Below are 14,078 nucleotides of genomic sequence, written 5' to 3'. Positions count from 1 at the left end.
ATGCGCTGCCAATTTATCTGTTTTTCCTGTTTTCTTCCCATTCTTATTATATTGTCTTCCCTGCCTTAACTGCTACATGCTTTACTGGTATTTCCACGCTTAATTGCTACTTGTCAGACATTGTTTTTCATTGTTGAAGGTATTAGCTACCCTGTAGTTTCATTGTCTCATATTGTTGGCTTAAGCTGGTTTATCGGTGTTTTATGGTATATTTTGGATTGGTTTCAATGTACAAGCTTTCCGTTTGCTTTGGTTTGAGGTTTAAATATTGTGAAGAGTTGTGAGTTAAATTGTGAAATTTCTGTACTTATCGAGTAATTGATGCTGATATGGTGGGATCGGGTTGCGCGCCGCAACAGGAGAAATAAGGGTGATATATTGAGGAGGAATAAGGGTGAAATGCTATTATATGGTGGGATCGGATTGCACGCCGCAATATGAGGAATAAGGGTGATATATTAAGGAGGAATAAGGGTGAAATGTTATTATACGATGGGATCAGGTTGCATGCCGCAACAGGAGGAATAAGAGTGGATTGATATGGAGTAATAAGGGTGAATATTCATATTGATATTGATATATGGTGGGATTGGGATGCGTGCCGTATCAGTTTATGTGTTTATGTATCTTTCTTCTACTGTGTAAGTTATTCGGTAGCTTTACTTTTCACTTAAGGATTTGTTATAGCTGGATACTGTCAAGACACTCGAGTTCTATATTCATTCCTTGCAAGTTACTGCTTCATATTATCGTGTCCTTTTTTCTGCTTTTATCATACACTGTATGCAGGTCATATTGTAATTGCCCCACCGTAGCCTCGTCACTACCTCGTCGAGGTTTGCCTCGACACTTACCAGTACATGGGGTCGGTTGTACTGATACTGCACTCTGCACTTTCTGTGCAGATTTTGGAGCAGGTAGTGGCTGATTGAGAGATTGGCTTCAGGTTACAGAGTTTGGAGACCCAAGGTAGTCCTGCTGGAGTCCGCAGGCCCTCACGTCCCCTTCTACATCTTCTGTTTTCTTTATTTCCAAAACAGTTGTAATTTTTTTCAAACCGATGTTTGTAGAAAATCATAGTGTGTTCGTGAATTCTGACACCGGATCTCTGGGTAGAAGTATTATGTAAACAAAACCGATAGCTATAAATCTTACATTTATTTCGCTTCATTTTGCCTATTCACTGATGATTATTAAAACTGGAAAGAAATGGGCAAATAACATCTAACGTTAGCTTTCCTAGCAAGTCTGATATTAGGGGCCATCACGGTCCTGACGGTGGGAAATTTAGGTCGTGACAGTTTTCGGGTAGTTTCGGACCATTTCTAGGCCATTTTTAGCTGTTGATTTATGGTCACAAGGGTGTGAATCGCGATCACAGTCTTTGGGACGCGTTCGAAAAGAGCAAATTTGCTGTTTGGGCACTGTGAATCGCGATCACAGAAGCCTTTTCGCGATCGCGTAGAGGAAAATTCTGCTGTCACTGACCCACTTTAGAAGCTTATATCTTATAATCTATAAGGAAATTTGGAGATGATCCAAAAATGAAAGTTGTAGCACTTTATGTCTAGTTTTTAGAAAATAAAACCATTATTCATTTGGTGTTATGTACAAAAAGTTATGGCTGATACCCTACAGGCTGTTTGAGAAGAATTTGGGAAGGGTTAATGGAAGTTTGTTCATCGCGATCACGGGGAAATGGACGCGATCGCATATGGTAAAAGTTGTCCTGGAAAATTTTGTAATCGCGATTGCGAGGTTTGTGATCGCGATCGTGAAGGGTATCTATGACAAAATGTATAAAGTACTCTATTTCAAATATTTCACATATTTTTAGCATATTTTGAGTTTTGGAGCTCGGATTGAGGCGATTTTCACCACATGGATTGGGTTTCGAGCCGTTCGGAGGGTGATACGCGTGGGATGACATTTCTACAGTGTCGTTTTGCTTACTCAATATTTGTCTTGGCTTGTTTGAGATCTTGGTGATGATGATGATGTGTATGGCGAGGGCTAGCATAGAAGATGTACATGCGTTCAGTTATAGCTAGCACTTGTCCTTGGTTGCTTTAGATTCGAATTCCGTTCATATACATTTCAAACATATGTTATATTTATTTCATTTCAGTTTTGTAAATCTAAGTCTTAGTGGCTCATGATTTGTATTACCAGTCTTTAGGGAGTTGTAGAAAAGCTTAGTTATATTATTATTTGTCTTTCTCAGTCAATCTCATTTGAATTGGATTATTGTTATTTGACTTACCTAGCGGGTTGGGTTAGGTGCCATTACATTGGGTTAGATTTTGGGTCGTGGCAACCAAATCCCAGTATCACAATCAGAGTCCGATATCAATAAAGTCAACCCTCGATCAAACCCAACCTTCCAAACCTTTAACTTTCCAACTTTCGCCAAAAAGCCTCAAACCAACCTTCAGACCTCCAAATCAATATCCGGACATATGCCTAAGTCCAAACTAACTAGACGAAGCCATCAGAACAATCAAAACTACATTCTGGAGTCGTCTACACAAAAGTCAAACTCCGGTCAACTTTTTCAATGTAAGCTCCGAAACTCACCCGAAACCAATCCAACCACCCTGGCTAGCCACATAACCAAAATTGAATGTAGAGGAGAAAATAAATAGGGGAACGTGGCTAAAATACTCAAAACGACCAGTCGAGTCGTTACACTTCATAGCCTTGAGTTTTTTTTCATCCATTAAAGTTTGTCTGTATTTAAATTTTTTTTAAAATTTTAATTTAAAATACTCCTAAGTACTCGTACCGCATCCTTAAGTACCCCCAGAACCGGCAGGGGCACTGTCAGGGTACTAGTAAAAGTACCCTTACCACGTACCCTTAAATCCCCTTAATGAAAGTGCCCTTAAGGAGCCCCTCCTCCCCCTCTTACCGGTACCCTCCCCGTACCCCTAACTCTTAAGAACCCAGTACCCTCTCCTTAGACAACCCTATTGTGTGTGTGAAATTATATAACCGAAAGAAATTAAAAAAATCAATATTATTAATATTAGGAAAATAATTAAATAACTATTCCTAAATAGTAGAAAATTAGTAAATTACTATTCCTAAATTATAGAGAATTAATCAAATGACTATTTTGTCCAGTGTAAACTCTATTTAGAAGGGTAAAAAGGATGAAAGATAATTCGCTAAGATCTTTGGTGCTTTTAATATATACTAGTCTCTATGTACTTGTCTAGCACATAACTTTTTAGAATTCATAAAAGAAAAAAGTATTGTTAGATTGGAGTAGATATTCAAACTGTATAACAATAAACGCACCTAAAAGTGAATGTAAGAAAAGATTCCAGTATTATGATGTATATGTTCAAAAAATGTTTTACATCATAGAAAAAGTTTGACATTCTAGTGCCTTTTGGAATCTCCTTGTATAAAATCTTGGCTCCGGCAATTGCTACAAAGAAATTTCTACTTAATATTAATAAAAGAAGGAAGATTATAACTTAATTTACATTGTTGAATATATACATATAGACATAGAATAAATATACCGATATCATAAAAATTTATAGAAGACACTATATGCGTGAGAACATTTTAAATCAAAGCAACCATACTTTCACTTTGATTGTGATCAACCTAAAACTCTTGCTTGGTAAATGATTCTTATCTTGAAATATTATCAAAGAGATGAACTTCCATTCCTCATTCGTTGCTTCACATAAAAAATTGAACGAATTTTGAAATAAAAATGAGTTATCAGTCTGCTGTAGCATTTTCTGTACTATCTTGCCGGATTAGATGACAATGTGATACCTACATTCTCTCCTAAAAGGATTGGAAAAATACGAGTATAGTCTGAGATAATATAGACGTGAACCAGAGGCGGAGTCATGATTTGAAGCTTATGGGTTTGGGATCTTAATCCTTTTAAGTTATTGAGTTCTAAATTAATAATTTGTACAAATTTAATGAAAAATTGTAAGACAAATACATGATGTGAACAAAAGTTACTAGATTCGGTCGAATCCGTAGCCGACACTTTAGCTCCGCCTCCGGACGTGAAAATCAAGTATCCACACCTTCCTTCAATAGTGTTCTACCAGTTTCTTTACCCTTTTGGTAAATTATTTTAGTTCGCGATGCGATATGGACATACAAAGTTAATTTGCACATCGATCAATGTCTCTAAATTTAGATTCAAGTACAACTAAATTTTACTTGCTTGTTTGGAAACATTCATATTTATTGGGATTCGGGAGCAAACTTACTAAAACTTTGTATTTCTATTATAGAAAAAATAAATGTATCCTAATTTTTCTGCATTTAGCTGACCATAATGTGGAATCAAATTTTCTCCGTGAATCCCTCGGTAAGTTTGTACAACTTTCACACATTAAACATGTAAAGAAAAGATAAAATTAACCCACACAAAATCAAGACAAAAGTGATGACCCCCATCAATTCAATGTATCAATAAGGTCAAAAGCAAGTTCTCCGCTTGGTTATAAGAATTTAAAAGATAAGAAGACCTGTAAATCTGTTTTCAAAATTAATTTGCTCAACATATCATGTCTTTGATAGCATTGATCGTCATCGATGTTCAAGACTCCTATGCAATCAATGCACTTAGAGAGCATATAAAATACTATTGGTTCTTGACAAAAATAATATCCAAATTAAACATTAAATAAGAACATATCTAAGATAAACTGTTGTTTACGTTCTTCTGTTCTTTTTATATAGAAAAGTCCTATTATGAACAAAAATAATATTAATTCGGGCTCTTTAGCAATGGACCCATTATGAATCATTGAACACAATCCTTGTAGATGAATAAGAAGATAATTATTATATCTTAATGTGCCAGGAGGACTCCGTGTTGAGCTTTCTTAGTTAAAATTGAAGTCCTAATATTAGGCAAAAGTGAATGTGATATATGAACCTTAATGCCGGTAGTATTCATTGCCTGAAATATCCTAATTAAATCAAAGTCCTAATACTAGGAAAAGTCGATATGGCGACTTATCATATATGAAATCGTTTCTTTGAAGAATATTATAGCGTTAGAAGGGCATAATCGATCAGTATTTCAAGAATATTTTCGTCGTTCAGTATAAAAGTCCTATTATGAACCAAAATAATATATTTTTGGTTCTTTAGCCGCGGACCAGTATGGATCATTGATCACAATCCTTGTAGATGTATAAGAAAACAATTATAACATCTTTATGTGCCAGTAGGACTCCTTGATGAACTATCTTAATTAAAATCGAAGTCCTAATATAAGACAAAAGTGAACGTGACATGTGGACCTTAATGCCAGTAGTATTCATTGCCTCATATATCCTTATTAAATCAAAGTCCTAATATTAGGCAAAGGCGATATGACGATTTATCGTATATGAAATCGTTTCTTTGAAGAATATTACAACGTTAAGAAGGGTATAAAAGTCGATCATTATTTCAAGGATATTTTCGTCGTTCAACATAAAAGTCCTATTAAGAACCAAAATAATTTATTTTCGGCTCTTTAGCAACGGACCCATTATGGATCATTGATGACAATCCTTGTAGATGTATAAGAAGAAAATTATAATATCTTTATGTGCCAGTAGGACTCCTTGATGAACTATCTTAGTTAAAATCGAAATCCTAAAATTAGGCAAAAGTGAATGTGATATGTGGACCTTAATTCCAATAATATTCATCGCCTGAAATATCCTAATTAAATCAAATTCCTAATATTAGGCAAAGTCAATATGACGATTTACCATATATGAAATTGTTTCTTTAAAGAATATTATAGTAATAAAGGGTATAAAAGTCGATCAACATATTAAGAATATGTTCTTCGTTCAACATAAAAGTCCTATTATGAACCAAAATAATATTTTTTTTCGCTCTTTAGTGGCGGGCCCGTTATGGATCATTGATCACAATCCATGTAGATGAATAAGAAGACAATAACAATATCTTTATGTGCTAGTATGACTCCTAGTTGAACTATCTTAGTTAAAATTGAATTCCTAATATTAGGCAAAAGTGAATGTGACATGTGGACCTTAATGCTAGTAGTATTCATTGCTTGAAATATATGAAATCGTTTCTTTGAAGAATATTATAGTGTTAGAAGGTATAAAAGTCGATCAATATTACAAGGATAATTTCGTCGTTCAACATAAAAGTCATATTATGAACCAAAATGATATATTTTTGGCTCTTTAGCAGTGTACCCATTATGGATCATTGGTCACAATCCTTATAGATGAATAAGAAAATAATTACAATATCTTTATGTGCTAGTACGACTCCTTGTTGAACTATCTTAGTTAAAATCGAAGTCCTAATATTAGAAAAAAGTGAATGTGACATGTGGACCTTAATGCCAATAGTATTCATTGCCTGGATAACCTAATTAAATTAAAGTCCTACTATTAGGCAAAGTCGAAATGACGATTTATCATATAGGAAATTGTTTCTTTGAAGAATATATTACGATCCAAAATCCCTACCCATCATGATTGCGCCTAACACACCGACTAGGTAAGCCGAAACATGATAACGAAGGCAACAAAATAACAAAAATTTATAGAAACAGCATAAGTCTGAGGTCTTAATACAATAAAACTGCTAATACCAAAGTAAATACCCAGAAGCTTGTAAGTATGGAGTCATGAGTTTCTACAACGGAATAAAGTCTAAAACTAAACAATAAATACACTGTCTGAACTGTAACAACAATAAGAAAAGAAAAGACAAGTCAAAATGCGACCAAGGATGCATCTCTACCTCGCTTCTAGCAGATAGTCCATCAAGCAAGCCTACTGCTGAAAACTGGTCCCCACACTTGGATATGCACAATTAAGAACAGAGTGTAGTATGAGTACAACTGATCCAATGTACTAAATAAGTATCGTAAATAAACACGGCAAGGTAAGACAAAAACACATTATCAATGATGCTAGCTATCACCTGTGTAGTTTCATCATTTTAACCGGTACAGAAATATATTGAAATCAAATCATAAAGTTTAGTACAAAAACAACCGAGTGTGTATGTGTACGATTTCTCAAGTACTCAGCTTAGATAATATCTTGGCGTATAGAGGTGATATCTTTGCGTATAGAGGCCACAATCCTTATAAATGAATAAAAAAATAATTACAATATGTTTATGTGCTAGTATCCTTGTTGAACTATCTTAGTTAAAATGGAAGTCCTAATATTAGGAAAAAGTGAATGTGACATGTGGGCCTTAATGCCAGTAGTATGCAATTCCTGAAATATCCTAATTAAATCAAAGTCCTACTATTAGGCAAAGTCGAAATGACGATTTATCATATATGAAATCATTACTTTGAAGAATATATCATGACCCAAAATCCTTACCCATTATGATTGCGCCTAACACACCGTCTAGGCAAGCCGAAACTTGATAACGAAGGCAACAAAATAACGAAAATTTATAGAAACAGCATAAGTTTGAGGTCTTAATATAATAAAACTGCTAATACCAAAGTAAATCCTCGGAAACTGGTAAGTACGGAGTCTTGAGTTTCTACAACGGAATAAGTTTAAAACTAAACAATAAATACACTGTCTGAACTGTAACAACAGTATGAAAAGAAAAGACAAGTCAAACTACGACAAAAGATGCATCTGTACCTCGCCTCTAGCAGATAGTCCAACAAGCAAGCCTACTGCTGAAAATTGGTCCCCATACCTGGATTTGCACAAATAAGTGCAGAGTGTAGTATGAATACAACTAACCCAATGTACTAAATAAGTATCATAAATAAACACGGCAAGCTAAGAGAAGAACACATTATGAATGATGCTAGCTATGACCTGTGTAGTTTTATCATTTAAACCGGTACAGAACAATATTGAAATCAAATCATAAAGATTAGTACAAAAATAAACGAGTGTGTATGTGTACGTTTTCTCAAGTACTCAGCTCAGACAATATCTTGGCGTATAGAGGTGATACCTTGGCGTATAGAGGTGATACCTTGGCGTATAGAGGTCACAATCCTTATAGATGAATAATAAAATAATTACAATATCTTTATGTGCTAGTATGACTCCTTGTTGAACTATCTTAGTTAAAATCGAAGTCCTAATATTAGGAAAAAGGGAATGTGACATGTGGACCTTAATGCTAGTACTATTCATTGCCTGAAATATCCTAATTAAATCAAAGTCCTACTATTAGGAAAAGTCGAAATGACGATTTATCATATATGAAATCGTTTCTTTGAAGAATATATCACGACCAAAAAATCGGCTAGGCAAGCCAAAACATGATAACGAAGGCAACAAAATAACGAAAATTTATAGAAACAGCATAAATCTGAGGTCTTAATACAATAAAACTGCTAATACCAAAGTAAATATCCAGAAACTTGTAAGTATGGAGTCATGAGTTTCTACAACGGAATAAAGTCTAAAACTAAATAATAAATACACTGTCTTAACTGTAACAACAGTATGAAAAGAAAAGACAAGTCAAACTACGACCAAGGATGCATCTCTACCTTGCCTCTAGCAGATAGTCCATCAAACAAGCCTAATGCTGAAAACTGGTCCCCATACTTGGATATGCACAATTAAGCACATAGTGTTGTATGAGTACAACTGACCCAATGTACTAAATAAATATCGTAAATAAACACGGCAAGGTAAGAGAAGAACACATTATCAATGATGCTAGCTATCACCTGTGTAGTTTCATCATTTAAACCGGTACAGAACAATATTGAAATCAAATCTCAAAGTTTAGTACAAAAACAACTGAGTGTGTATGTGTACGATTTCTCAAGTACTAAGCTTAGACAATACCTTGGTGTATAGAGGTGATATCTTGGCGTAAAGAGGTCACAATCTTTATAGATGAATATGAAAATAATTACAATATCTTTATGTGCTAGTACAACTCCTTGTTTAACTAACTTAGTTAAAATCGAAGTCCTAATATTAGGAAAAAGTGAATGTGACATGTGGACCTTAATGCCAGTAGTATTCATTGCCTGAGATATCCTAATTAAATAAAAGTCCTACTATTAGGCAAAGTCGAAATGACAATTTATCAAATATGAAATCGTCTCTTTGAAGAATATATCACGACCCAAAATCCTTACCCATCATGATTGCGCCTAACACACCGGCTAGGCAAGCCGAAACATGATAACGAAGGCAACAAAATAACGAAAATTTGTAGAAACAATATAAGTCTGAGGTCTTAATACAATAAATTTGCCAATACCAAAGTAAATCCCCAGAAACTAGTAAGTACGGTCATGAGTTTGAACAACGGAATAAAGTCTAAAACTAAACAATACTTTCTGAACTGTAACAACAGTATGAAAAGAAAAGACAAGTCAAACTGCAACCAAGGATGCATCTCTACCTCGCCTCTAGCAGATAGTCCAACAAGCAAGCCTACTGCTGAAAACTGGTCCCCACACCTGGATCTGCACAATTAAGTGCAGAGTTTAGTATGAGTACAACTAACCCAATGTACTAAATAAGTATCGTAAATAAACACGGCAAGGTAAGGGAATAACACATTATTAATGATGCTAGCTATCACCTGTGTAGTTTCATCATTTAAACCGGTACAGAACAATATTGAAATCAAATCATAAATTTTAGTATAAAAACAACTGAGTGTGTATGTTTACAATTTCTAAAGTACTCAACTCAGATAGTATCTTGGCGCATAGAGGTGATATCTTGGCGTATAGAGGTCACAATCTTTATAGATGAATAAGTAAATTATTACAATATCTTTATGTGCTAGTACAACTCCTTGTTGAACTATCTTAGTTAAAATCGAAGTTCTAATATTAGGAAAAAGTGAATGTGACATGTGGACCTTAATGCCAGTATTGCCTGAAATATCCTAATTAAATCAAAGTCCTACTATTAGGCAAAGTCGAAATGACGATTTATCATATATGAAATTGTTTCTTTGAAGAATATATCACGATCGAAATTCCCTACCCATCGTGATTGCGCCTAACACACCGGCTAGGCAAGCCGAAACATGATAAAAAAGGCAACAAATTAAGGAAAATTAATAGAAACAACATAAGTCTGAGGTCTCACTACAATAAAACTGCTAATACCAAAGTAAATCCCCAAAAATTGGTAAGTACGGAGTCATGAGTTTGTACAACGGAATAAAGTCTAAAACTAAACAAAAAATACACTATCTGAACTGTAACAACAGTATGAAAAGAAAAGACAAGTCAAACTGCGACCAAGGATCCATCTCTACCTCGCCTCTTGCAGATAGTCCAACAAAAAAGCCTACTGCTTAAAACTGGTCCCCACACATGGATCTGCACAATTAAGTGCAGAGTGTAGTATGAGTACAACTGACCCAATGTACTCAATAAGTATCGTAAATAAACACGGCAAGGTAAGAGAAGAACACATATCAATGATGCTATCTATCACCTGCTTAGTTTCATCCTTTAAACCGGTACAGAACAATATTGAAATCAAATCATAAAGTTTAGTACAAAAACAACCGAGTGTGTATGTGTACAAATTCTCAAGTACTCAGCTCAGACAATTTCTTGGCATATAGAAGTCATATACAGTTAAATCAGATAAATGATCAAGGAAATTGCAAGTAAACATGAAGTGCAAAATCCAACAAAGCACTGGCCAGATTTCCTCAACTTTTCCATGTCCGTACCAAACCACTGATCATTTCGTCAATAACCGTGTGTACACCATCAAGAGAGAAACATGAGAGGGTGACCCTAAGGGATGGATACGTATCCACATGCTGCGCAGACGACTGGCATGCTAATAATAGAACCCACACGGACAATTTTCGTGCTAATAACATCAATAACTGGATTCGCACGGACAACTCACGTGCCAACAAATACAATCCGTCTGGTATGGTCATAGGCACAATAACACAATCCGCCCGGCGTAGTCACAGGTACCCGGTCCAATCATATCATACTTGAGCGAATAAATGAGAATATATGTGTGAAATGAGTGAATTACAAATCTCATGCTCTTGGACTGGTGTAAACGACATGCCAAAATGTAGGCATATGCAAGTGAACTATCATAACTCAAACCGGCAATTTCATCAAAGAATAACATTTATCAGTTCATTCAGGGATAAAGCCCCTATGTAGCCTCAAACATGGTTCAAATAGTTAACAACAATGTCACCAATGTGCAAAGCATCACAACTTATGGTTTAATAGTCAAATTCTAGGCTTATAGGACCCAGAGCACAATTCGAACATGAATAAATAATTCTAATGCCCGTACATGGGTACATCCCCACGCATGTACGCACCCAATAGCACGTAGCTATCACAACAATTCAGGCAACTAGTGCCACAATCGAGTTTAGATAAGATACTTACCTCAAGCCAATCAAATCACTCCACTAGCAAGCCCTTCCCACTCGTATTGATCTCCGAAAGGCTCGAATTTAGCCAAAAATAACGTAATACTATCAATAAAAGCTATAAAATTGATTACAAATGATAAAGCAAAGATCTTTAACCAAAGTCAAAAAGTCAACCCTGGGCCCACGTCTCGGACTCGACAAAATTTATAAAATCCGAACACCCATTCAATAACGAGTCCAACCATACTAAAACTATTCAATTTTGACCAGAAATCGTCATTCAAATCCTTAAAGTACGGTCTATGAAGTTTTCACAAATTTTCCCAACTTTTCTAAACCAAAACATCAATTAAATGGTAAAAACAATGATGGGTTCATGGAAAATAATCAAATTCACGTTAGAATAATTTATCCCAGTAGATTCTTGAAAATACCTCTTAAAAATCGCCACAAACCGAGCTCTCTAAGTCCAAAGGATGAAGAATGAAATAAAACCCTTGTTTTGAAATTTAACTCTTCTGCCAGTTATCCTCTTTCACGATCGTGGACAAACACTCGTGATGGCAGAGAACAATTCCTCCCCGCTCACAAAACATCCTACGCGATCATGTGACTACAACCGCGAACGCGATGGCAGGACCTCCCAAGGCTACACAATATCAGACAATTCCACGCGGATGCGAGGAACAATGCGAGCCCCAGCACCAGCTCTCCTTCCTTATACACAAACGCGGTCACATCCATGTGTTTGCGATGCACAAACACCTCAACCTTCACAATCACATCATTCACTTCGCGAACACGAAGAGTAAAATCCCAGCAGTGCGATCGCGGACCTTCCCTCGCGATCGCGATGAAGGAAACCAGAACACAAAAATCAGCAGTCCCATCTCAAGAACAATTGGTTCGAACTCAATCTATAACACACTCGGGGCCACCCGGGACCCCGTCCGAAAATACTAACAAGTTCTAAAACATGATACGAACTCGCTCGCAGCCTCAAATCACATTGAACAACACTAAAATAACGAATCGCATATCGATTCAAGCTTAATGAACTTATGAACTTGTATCTTCTAAAACTAATGCCGCAACATACCAAACCAACTATAATTGACCATGAATTTTGCACACAAGTCATAAATGACACAACGGACCTATTCCAATTTCCGGAACCAAAATCTGAGCTCAGTAACAACAAAGTCAACTCTCATCAAACTTCTCAACTTTCCAAACCTTCACTTTCCAACTTTCGCCAATTCAAGCCAAAATGACCTACAGACCACCGAATCAAAATCTGGACATACTCCTAAATCCAAAATTACCATACGGAGCTATTAGAACTATCAAAACGCTATTCCGGAGTCATTTACACATGAGTCAGCATCCGGTCAACTCTATCAACTTAAGCTTCTAACCTTAGGACTAAGTGTCCCAATTCATTCTGAAACATCCCCGGAACCAAACCAACCATCCCGACAAGTCACAAACAACAACGAACATAGAATTGGCAATAAATGGGGGAACATGACTGTAATACTCAAAACGACCGGCCGGGTCGTTACATTCTCCCCTCTTAAACAAACATTCATCCTCGAACGGGTCTAGAATTATACTTGGGGTCTCAAATAGGTGTGGATAGCTGCTCCGTATCTCCCGCTTGGTCTCCCAACTAGCCTCCTTGAGTGGTTGACCTCTCCACTTTACCTTCACTGAGGCTATATTCTTTGGCCTCAACTTCTGAACCTACCGATCCAAATGGCCACCTGCTCCACATCATAAGTCAAATCCCCATCTAACTAGACCATGGTGAAGCCAAATCTCGATAGACTAGGCGAAAATGCAAGCTTGTAATCCACATCTCCAATCCTCTCATGTACCTTAAAAGGGCTAATATACTGAGGGCTCAACTTGCCCTTCTTCCCAAACCTCATAACACCCTTCGTGGGCAAAAATCTGAGCAATACCTTCTCCCCCACCATGTAAGCAACATCACGAACCTTCTGATTGAGGTAACTCTTCTGTCTAGACTGTGCTGTGCGAAGCAAATCCTGAATCAACTTAACTTTTTCCAAATCATCCCGAATCAAGTCACTACCCAATAGCCTAGCCCCACCCGGGTCAAACCAACAACCCAGGGACCGACACTGCCTCCCATACAAGGCCTCAAACAGAGCCGTCTGAATAATTTGGTAGCTATTGTTGTAGGCAAACTCTGCAAGCGGTAGAAACTGATCCCAAGAACACCTGAAATCCACGACGTAAACACGTAGCATGTCCTCCAATATCTGAATGGTGCACTCCGACTGTCCGTCCGTTCGAGGGTGGAATGCTATACTCAAATAACCCGTGTGCCTAACTCTCGTTGCATTGCCCTCCAAAACTATGATGTGAACTGCATGCCCCGATTTGAAATAATGGACACCGGCACAGTGTGAAGGCAAACAATCTCTCGAATATAGATTTTCGCCAACCGCTCTGAAGAATAGGTAGTCCCAACTGGAATGAAATGTGCGGTCTTAGTCAGCCGGTCCACAATCCACCAAATAGCATCAAACTTCCTCCAAGTTCATGGGAGCCCAACTACGAAATCCATGGTGATACACTCCCATTTTCACTCAAGAATCTCAAGCCTCTGAAGCAAACTGCCCGGCCGCTGATGCTCGTACATTACCTGTTGACCATTCAAGTACCGAGCTACA

General features: G+C 36.7%; 1 long non-coding RNA gene across 1 annotated transcript; it reads right to left on the bottom strand.

Moving 5' to 3' along the window:
• Positions 6,597–8,797, bottom strand: LOC109236215. Its single transcript, XR_002069474.1, has 3 exons — positions 8,522–8,797; positions 7,650–7,707; positions 6,597–6,831 (listed from the first exon to the last, which is right to left on the bottom strand). It is a non-coding gene; the product is annotated as an uncharacterized LOC109236215 (long non-coding RNA).

The sequence above is a fragment of the Nicotiana attenuata genome, chromosome 12, assembly GCF_001879085.1.
Source record: "Nicotiana attenuata strain UT chromosome 12, NIATTr2, whole genome shotgun sequence".
Taxonomy (NCBI): domain Eukaryota; kingdom Viridiplantae; phylum Streptophyta; class Magnoliopsida; order Solanales; family Solanaceae; genus Nicotiana; species Nicotiana attenuata.
Note: the sequence above shows the minus strand (reverse complement) of the source record. Positions and strands in the feature narration are given on the sequence as shown.